Source organism: Macrobrachium nipponense, chromosome 47 (assembly GCF_015104395.2).
Source record: "Macrobrachium nipponense isolate FS-2020 chromosome 47, ASM1510439v2, whole genome shotgun sequence".
NCBI classification, from domain to species: Eukaryota; Metazoa; Arthropoda; class Malacostraca; order Decapoda; family Palaemonidae; genus Macrobrachium; species Macrobrachium nipponense.
In genome coordinates this window covers 25,706,811-25,716,476 of record NC_087222.1, presented here as the reverse complement: position 1 = coordinate 25,716,476, position 9,666 = coordinate 25,706,811, and positions in this window count along the sequence as shown.

The window sequence follows — 9,666 nt, the reverse complement described above, 5'->3', positions numbered from 1 at the left end:
TGACCAAACTTATTTAACATACGCTGGAACTATCTTTATTATTATTATTATTATTATTATTATTATTATTATTATTATTATTATTATTATTATTATTATTATTATTATTATTATTATTAGCAAGACGTACACTGTTCTACGTATTGCAATGTACGAGTAAACAAAGCTGAAAGAGAGAGAGAGAGAGAGAGCGAGAGAGAGAGAGAGAGAGAGGTAGTTAGCATATCCCCGCGTCCTTAATAGCAATTGCTTTCACATCCCCTGGTCACCAATGCCTCTGCATTGCATGTTGTTTCAATCTCATGTCATTCCTGCCACTCTGTATTCAACGCATTCCATTTTGCATGTGCATTCATTCCCCCTGAATAAAAAAAAAACGAGCGCATAAATGCGTCAATAATCCTGCCTCCTGTTACTTGCCAATCTCGTCCTAATGAAGACTTGGAAGGGAGGGGGTGTAGAAAGTTGGTTATGTCCTCGGTCCCTGGGCAGGCAGGTTTAGTTGGGCGGGTTTGGGTTTGGGGGGCGTTTGGTATGGAACCGCAGGTAAGGAGAGGGCGTTGGGAGGGGCATGCCCTTCGATTAGGAGCCGTCTTGGTAGGACCTTGTAGGCCCTGGGAGGTGGGGGCGCGATTGGGGATAAGGCCGTCTTGGTAGGATCTGGTAGGTCGTAGAAGATAGGGTCGTCTTAGTAGGACCTGCATGGTTGGCCGTAGGAGATGGGGGAGTGATTGGGGATAGGGCCGTCTTGGAAGGACCTAGGGACTTGGGACTCAGGCCAGGATGGTTAGGGAGGTGGGGGAGGGGTGGTTCCTCGTTGTACTGCACAGTGGAAATCCGTTTTCTTTTCGTGTGCTAAAGCCCAAAGTCTTGTCGGGGGAAAATGAAAGGAAAGAGTCGCAGCTACCCGGGTGGAAATGGCTGCAGGGGTGAAAATCGTCCCTATGGCCAGTGGGCTTAAGGGAGGGATGTTGGGACTGTCTCTAATGTCCATTTTGGCCTGAGCAGGCAGCCAGCAGCTCTTAGAATATTGTGATAAGACGCTAATGGACGTCATGTAAGGCACCTGAAGTAGAGGACATACTGAAAGGTTGCGAAGGAAATATACAAAATATATATTTATATGTATTTATGAATAAATATAGGTACTGTTATATTCACAAATATTGTTTGATATACAGTCCACTATACCTCGGGAATAACTTACATCAAAAAGGGAATTGTAATTGATAAGTGCTTCGTCAGTTGTAGGATTTGAACCCTTGCCTGTTTTATAAACAAAGATAGTCAGTGACTTTGACCACTGAACCATCAAGAGAGGTGTTTCTCTCGATGGCTGGGCGGTCAAAGTCACTGTTTGTCGTCGTTTCTAAACCAGGCAATGGTTCGAATCCTGCAATTGACTTTACAGGCTGTTCTATGAGCTGGCATAACGCCAGCTTAATCTTCAACAATGACAACAATTGACGATTCCAAACATATAGTGGAATGTATATTAAACAATATTTGTGGCTTAATATTTGTGGATAGAAATATATGTATATGTAAAACTCGTGCATGTGGGGATGGCATTCAGCCCACGATTGAGAGGGCTATTACTTACGTACCTGGTAATTAACCAACTGTGTTTGCTCACTGCCAAACTGGGTAGGTTCATGTGTTTAGGAAACTCATTCCAGAGAGCTATCAACATTATAGAGGGTCGAGACGTCAAGTCCCACCCTCTGGACATTATGATCCATCCTTAAACTAAGACTTAGTTATCTATTCAGGTACATCGAGGCGGACCCTGGGCTGGATGATGTGATATTACACACACATATACAATATATATATATATATATATATATATATATATATATATATATATATATATATATATATATATATATATATACTATACTATATATATATATATATATATATATATATATATATATATATATATATATATATATATATATATATATATATATATAATATAATATACACAGTGGTTCACCCACCCCCATATATCGTGTTCCAGGCGAATTCATGACGCATTTCCCTTCCAGGATGTTGTGCGAACGCGCCGTGACCTCGACCACCTTCCGTCTCGTGGTGTTCGTGTCCTGCTTCGTTTTGGTTCTCTTCCTGCCGGAAGGTAAGCGGGAATTTATTTCAGTCCTCGTCTCCTTCCTGCTCTATCTTCTTCATACTCCTTATTCCTTCTTTCTTCTTGCTATTCCTGTTGGAACCCCGGTTTCGTAGGCTGTTCGGGGGACTCAACTTTTTAATGTGAAGATGGACGGTAAGTGATGCTATTCTGCATCTCTCAGACTTACACATTATGTATATAAATATGCTTGAGTGATGCAGTACAGACATCGCTCTATGACATTCCCAGCATCCATTTTCTCCCCCTAGCTGCGCTCTGCACCTTTTGCAATTTACCCTCCGTTCCTACTTAATTTTGTTAATCCTGATGTCCAACCCAGCACTTGGCTCGACACGAGTACGCTCGCGAACGCATCCTCTTTAGAAGGCCATTTTTCCAGTTTAATCTTTCATGAATCCATCTCTCCTCCTCTCATTTTTCAAGTCTCTATCCTGTTTCCCCTTCGACCATTTTCCTAATCTCTCAAAGAGATCGCATCGAGTTCTTCGAGGCATTTTAGAGTTCCTAATCCTTTCCCCTTTGGTTTTCCGAGAACCGATTCCTAAGCTTCCTGTCTGTCCCGCTCCATATCTACGTTGGCCTCTCTCTCTCTCTTTGGTAATTGCTTCGAACCCAGTGGTATGCGTTGGTACTTTTCCTGGCCATTTTCTCGCTTTAAAAGTTTTTTTTTGTTTACTATCTCGTTCCTGAATTCGTTTCAGTCTCACTGGTTAGCTGTCGAGAAGAAAGTCTCATTACTAATAATAATAACAACAACAAATTTCCCCCCTTTACATACAAAAAAGTGTAACGAGAAAAAAATACCGTCACAAAAGAGAGTTCCAAAGGGCCTTTTGATATATATATAAAAAATGCTTTCTTCAACCTTCCCAGACACTCTTGTTTCCTCCTCCAGAGGAAAAGCAATGAATATAAATGCGTGTTTCACATTTTATCTGTATTTTAGTCGAACCATCTCACGGCGAACGTCGCCCCTTTTTTGACGAAAAAAAAAAACTGTCCACGACAGGATTATTTTCCTATAAAAAGGGCGGTGGTTACTTTGTGGAACGGGGGTTGGGGTGGGTGTTGTTGGACCAGATTGAGGCCATTTCAGAGGTAAAAGTCTATGATTTGGTGACTTGAAAACCGTAAAAAACAAAATTATCCTTTATAAGGATTACGTCCACATTTCTCTCGGTCGAGCTGATAGGTGTCATTTACCAGAGGTTATGGACTTAAAAAAAGCCATATCAGTGAGTATTTCTATATTCTTATATACTTAAACCACCGCTGTTGAAGTCCATGCAATGATTTACATCCCAAAAACACATAGCGATGGCGCCGATGTTCAATAATACTTTTTTCTGGAAGATTTTCCCCGTTTATCCAACGTATGATGGGTTATCATTTTCTCATTTCGTCAATGTAAAAACTAGTGAGTATGTATGTATGTGTATATATACATATACAGATATACATACATACATACACCCAGTCAGTTATCTTGGAAATTACATTGATTCCAGTCCGAAAACCTCTTTCTCTCTACTCCTTGTTCGTGTCAGAATTAAATGCATAATATAACATAATATATATGCGACATGGAAGTACGCACACATAACGTATACATTTACATCACGCATAAATAACACGGAATTAATTACGAAGTTGTAATGAAAAGTTCAACTGGAGGGATCCACCTGTCAATCATCGAGTTGTAGATTCTCTCTCTCTCTCTCTCTCTCTCTCTCTCTCACTTCAGACCTTTCCTTTCTCCCCTCCAAGGGTCTTATAATAATCCTTTTGAAGTGTTCAGTCATCCCTTCGTACGAGAGAGAGAGAGAGAGAGAGAGAGAGAGAGAGAGGCCACTTTCTGACCAGAGACATATGTATTTAATGGCGTTAAATTGTATATATATATATATATATATATATATATATATATATATATATATATATATATATATATATAAATTCTGACGACCTTGGCCGGGTTCGAACCTGCATCCGACGTATCAGAATGCTGTCACGTTATCCTCCCGACCACGGGGGTGGTCTTAACCAACAGACGAACACACACACACACAAATTCATCTTCCAAAATGACAGAGAGTTTATGCATTTTCTTTTTGGTTTTGAGAAAATATGAATCATGAAAGGTACAACCCGAATATTATCTTTGAGGGAGAGATATAACCATCTCCCCTCCCCCCGGCCCGCCCCCATCCCCCAACCCCCAATAAAGGACTTTTCATCTTATAAAAACAAATTCCTCCATAAAAGTTAAAAAAAAAAAAAAAAAAAAAAAAAAAATGGACAAAAAAGGCTAAACAAAGTCACTACTGGACTCGCCATCGATCCTAACCTCCCCAACCCCTCCATGACAACCAACAAACCTACCCCCCCCCCCACCTTTCATAAAGCCTCTTTCTTTGTCAGCTGAGTATTATTATTATTATTATTATTATTATTATTATTATTATTATTATTATTATTATTATTATTATAAACCCTGTGTCAATGAAGGTCTTCTTCCAGCATATATTATTATTATTATTTTATTAATTATTATTATTATTATTATTATTATTATTATTATTATTATTATTATTATTATTATTATTCCTCAACATGTATACATTTTTATGGGACAAGCCAAACTCGTATGAGAATCCTCCGCACTGATAATGATAATATATATATATATATATATATATATATATAATAATATATATATATATATATATATATATATATATATATATATATATATATATATATATATTTAAAACCAACAGAAATCTGGATTGACGTAACAAAAACCAGAGAGAATTTTAAGTACTCAGTCTTACATAAATTCCAAAAAGAGAAAAGCTACGCAGATACATACATATTCATTACCTTTTTCATGCCGGGAATGTTGGCGTAGTTGCAATGTTTATAATTGGCATTTCAGCTGCCGTTTAACTGCTGCAGGGTACGCTCCGGATTTCCCCCCCCCCCCATCCCCCTGCCAGGGTCCAGTAATCGCATTCTGGAAGCTCTTATGGAGCATTAAGAGGTCTCCGAGTTGCAGTTTTGAAAGAGTTATTGCAAATGCAAGAAGATTTTCCACCCAGGTCAACAAACTCTCGGGCTCAGACCTACAGTGTTTTGACGTCAGAGGTACCTCAGAGGTCCTTCAGAGGTCACTCAGAGGTCCCTCAGAGGACTGATTCATAAGTCCTCGTATTCGTATTTCGTGTTTTTCGTGTAGAGCGGTTGGACGGATATACTACTGACGTTTCGTAAATTGGCTGCGTATACTTCGACATTTTCAGTAACGAGACAAGGACATTTCTTTTGGGGGGGAAAGGTTAAATGATGGAAACCACAAAGTCAAATTTTGGTTTGAAACGAGACGCTATGTTGGATTAAAAAAAAAAGTCTAACATCAGACCAAAGTTTTTTTAGGTGGTTTTGAGACGAGACGCTGTGTACGACCCCCCCAAAAAAGTCTAACATCAGACCAAAGAATGATTTTTCTGGTGATTCCGACTATCAGACTTTTGGAACGACCAAAGATTTTTTTTATGAGGTGATTTCGACCATCAGGACAGGAGGCCAATCTGGTTAATTGCTAAATTTCTTAGAACTAACACAATAAGCGGACCTTTACCTTCCTGGCTTTTGGCTTTTCGTTTTCACTTCTTCGACTCTCCGGCCATAAATATGCAAATTTCCTTATCGTCCATTTTGCATTTGTTGCTCTGCGAGGAACGTAAGAATTCATTCCCTTTTATGTGTTTGTTGTTCTGTTTTTGAAGCTTGCAAAAACAGGAGATTAAACAATGATCTTTCTCGTGTTTAGAAATAGGATTCATTTTTTGTTGTCGTTCTGTTATTGAAGCTTGCAAAAACCACAGCCGAAACAATGATTTAGAAATAGGTTTCATTTTTGTTTGATGTGAAAGACGAATTTAGATGTCCGTCGACGTCGAAACCATCATGCCCTTTGCGTACTCTTGTTAGCAGTAGTTTTAGCAGTACTAGTATCAGAAGAGCTTTTGAAATATGCCGTGTATACTGTGTACTGTGTTCCTGTCAGTATTTCTGAGTGATAGCAATAATTTTAGAAGTAGTTTTAGCAGTACTATTATCAGTTGAACTCTTGAGGTATGCTGTGTATATTGTGTACTGTGTTCCTGTCAGTATTTCTGAGTATGCTGTGTATACTGTGTACTGTGTTCCTGTCAGTATTTCTGAGTAATAGCAGTAATTTTAGAAGTAGTTTTAGCAGTACTATTATCAGTTGATCTGTTGAGGTACGCTCTGCACTGTGTTCCTATCAGTATTCTGAGTAATATCAGTAGTTTTAGCAGTTGGGAATAACATTTCGACCAAAACCTCTCTAGAAGAATATATATCTAAAGTAAAAAATATACCTTCGTGTCTTATCCTCTTTGAAGTATTGTCAGCAAACCAGCCCACGCGTCTGATATTTTTACGGAAGCATAAAAATAAAAGACACCTTTTCAATTTCTATAATGCTCTCTGTAAGAGTATGGAAGACTGCGTCAAAGCCCTTTAGTTGCTAACTGTCTTCTCCCCGTTTATCGGCTTTTCCAGTCTCTGGTTCTGCTGTGGCTTCAATAAGATACATCCGGATTGGACAGTTGAAATAGATTGTATAACGCCTTCCTGTGCTGTGTACTTGTTTGAAACGTCTGGGGAAAGATGGCGGGAATTCTGTGTTGGGAGTTGCAGAGAGATGCCATGGTGTAGGGTAATTCACCATAATCAGCTACGAGTAATAATAATAATAATGGTATCAAACTCATCTTCACCATCAATACCGAATCAGAACCACTTTCCCTTTTTCAAACCTTCTTCTCTCTTCTCTCCTTCCGTTTTTATTATCTCCGTCTTCCGTCTCCCTGCTGCATCGTCAGCTTCCTTTGTTCCCCCATTCTCTCTCTCTCTCTCTCTCTCTCTCTCTCTCTCTCTCTCTCTCTCTCTCTCTCTCTCTCTGTCAGTTCCTAATCATCAGGGCATCCAACAGGCTCAAAGATCGTCCGCTCTTGTAGAAATACCTTTGTCGAAATGAAGATGAAGGGCTTTGCTTCCAGTTCCAGGCCATGCGCTGGAAATCCAGAGGACTTATTAATTTGTTATTAGAACGTCAATAAAAGTTCCTTTGTTATGTAGACGTGAAATTGAGTTGGCACGACGGTTGACATCACGCGTTTGGTGGTGGACGGTGCCTCGCGAAGTGAGCGGAATAGTGCCGAATAGAGGAAATTGCAGACTGGTAGGTGTAAAAGATACAGAAATCCGTGTAAAATGGGTGTAGAGATGTGTGATGAGAAGCCAGGCGCTGAGGCATGGTATAATAATGACGGTTGACGAGCTGACCGTGATGTGTGAGGTCTATCTCGCTACGGGAAAGATTCCAAGTGGACTGGGTACTAAGATCGATGGATGTTCAATTTGTTGAGGAGGAAAGTAATAAGGGAAGTGATTCAAAGAGTTGTTTGATGATATTATATTATGCGTGTGTGTTTGTTTGTTTGTTATGGAAGCGAGAGTTCTTTCTATACAGAAAGCGTAGTCGAAATAGCAGCTACAAAGTGTAGTTGGGGGGGGGGGGGATAAAAAAAGATAAACAAACCTACATTTTAGACGGCTAGGAAAGGACAGACCCATTTGCAATTCAATCACACACACACACACATGAAAAAGAGGGAGAGAAGAAAAAAGTATTCATCGGCTTTTACGCGTCTCGTTTGAGTTCCATTAGCATACATTCCTCTCCCCCTTCCCTTTTTTATACTCTCTCTCTCTCTCTCTCTCTCTCTCTCTCTCTCTCTCTCTCTCTGGACTACACCTTTCATGAGCGGGTATTTGTAGTTGCCGGATCATTATTCAGTCTCGGAGCAGAAACTTCAATATTATTCATGACTTTTGCGGAGTTTTGGCTGACACAAAGGACGTCGACTTTGGCTGTATACTTCTGTATGGAAATATATAAAATTCTGGAGGTGTATTAACACGGGTCAGTAGTCAGTTTCTCTCTCTCTCTCTCTCTCTCTCTCTGTCCTCCCGCGCATTCTCTTCATCGGATCATCTTCCCTTTTCCTCCTCCTCTCTCTCTCTCTCTCTCTCTCTCTCTCTCTGACAAAAACCCCAACAAAAAGTCCCCTTATATTATTATTGTGGAAAAATGCTGGCCTTGTGACAGCCTGCGACTATATAAACAGGATTTTGACCGGATTATATGAACAGAATTTTGACCTGATTATATGAACAGGATTTTGACCTGATTGTATGAACAGGATTTTGACCTGGTTATATGAACAAGATTTTGATCTGACATATGAACAGTATTTTGACCTGGTTATATGAACAGGTTTTGGACCTGATTATATGAACAGAATTTTGACCTGATATATAAACAAGATTTTGACCTGACATATGAACAGGATTTTGACGTGACATCTGAACCGGTTTTGAACCTGATATATACTACATTGTCTCACCGAAATGGTGTTCCTTGTAATTACAAGAAATCAGCCATTGTCACATTTAGAAAAATTGCAGAATGCTTTTTGGATATTATATTATATTTCTCCTCCCTTTTCTCCCAAGACTTCCAAATTGTATAGCTTTTTGAGTAATATCTTAAACTTGACCACCACTTCCTGATCTCTGAGAGATTGTTTAGACATCACCAACCCAAAATTCTGAATTAATTGAGCTCAGAGTAACATTTTTTTTGTTCAGGTAGTATACAACTTTGTGATTCTTAATAAATGAGAGGTTTGACTTGATAGCTCAACTTTTGGTCATCTGTCATTTGAGTTATTGTTTTGACTCCAGTAACACACAGCTTTCTGATCTTTTGAGTAGTGATTTAAATCTAGACAGCAAAACTTTCTACTCTTTGGACTAACCAGCACAGACTTGCTGGTCTACGAGTAACCGACTTTCTTGATGTAACATCTAAAACTTAAAGATTTCTGTCTCTACATGTTCTGACCACCCATCCCTCTCCGTTTGCAGTGGCCGGCCTCCGCTGCATCAAGTGCACGAGCCTCCGGGACAGCGGGTGCGAAGATGGCGTCGGGTACGAACAGCACTGCAACGAGTCTCAGAACTTCTGCGTCAGCTACGTCGGTTACATAAAGAAGGGTGAGTGTTGAAGATACGCTCGGTTGTAAGTTTTGTATTGGCTGTATGAGCTCTGAAGACAGTAGTGGCGATTATAACGTACCGAGAAAACGTGCGTGTCAGCCACGGCAGTTAGATGCTTAAAGGGTTAATAATTGAGCGTGTGGATAACTGTTGAACAGTTTCAGTGTTATTATTGTTATTATATCAGAAGATGAAACCTATTCGTACGGAACGAGCCCACCACATGTGGCCACTGACTTAAAATTCAAGAGACTACCAAAGAATATTAAAGTGTTCTTTTGAAAGAAGTAACAGAAGGTAATGGGAAATACGGAAAGAGGAGATCGGTCATCAGAAAAGGCAGTAAATGAACA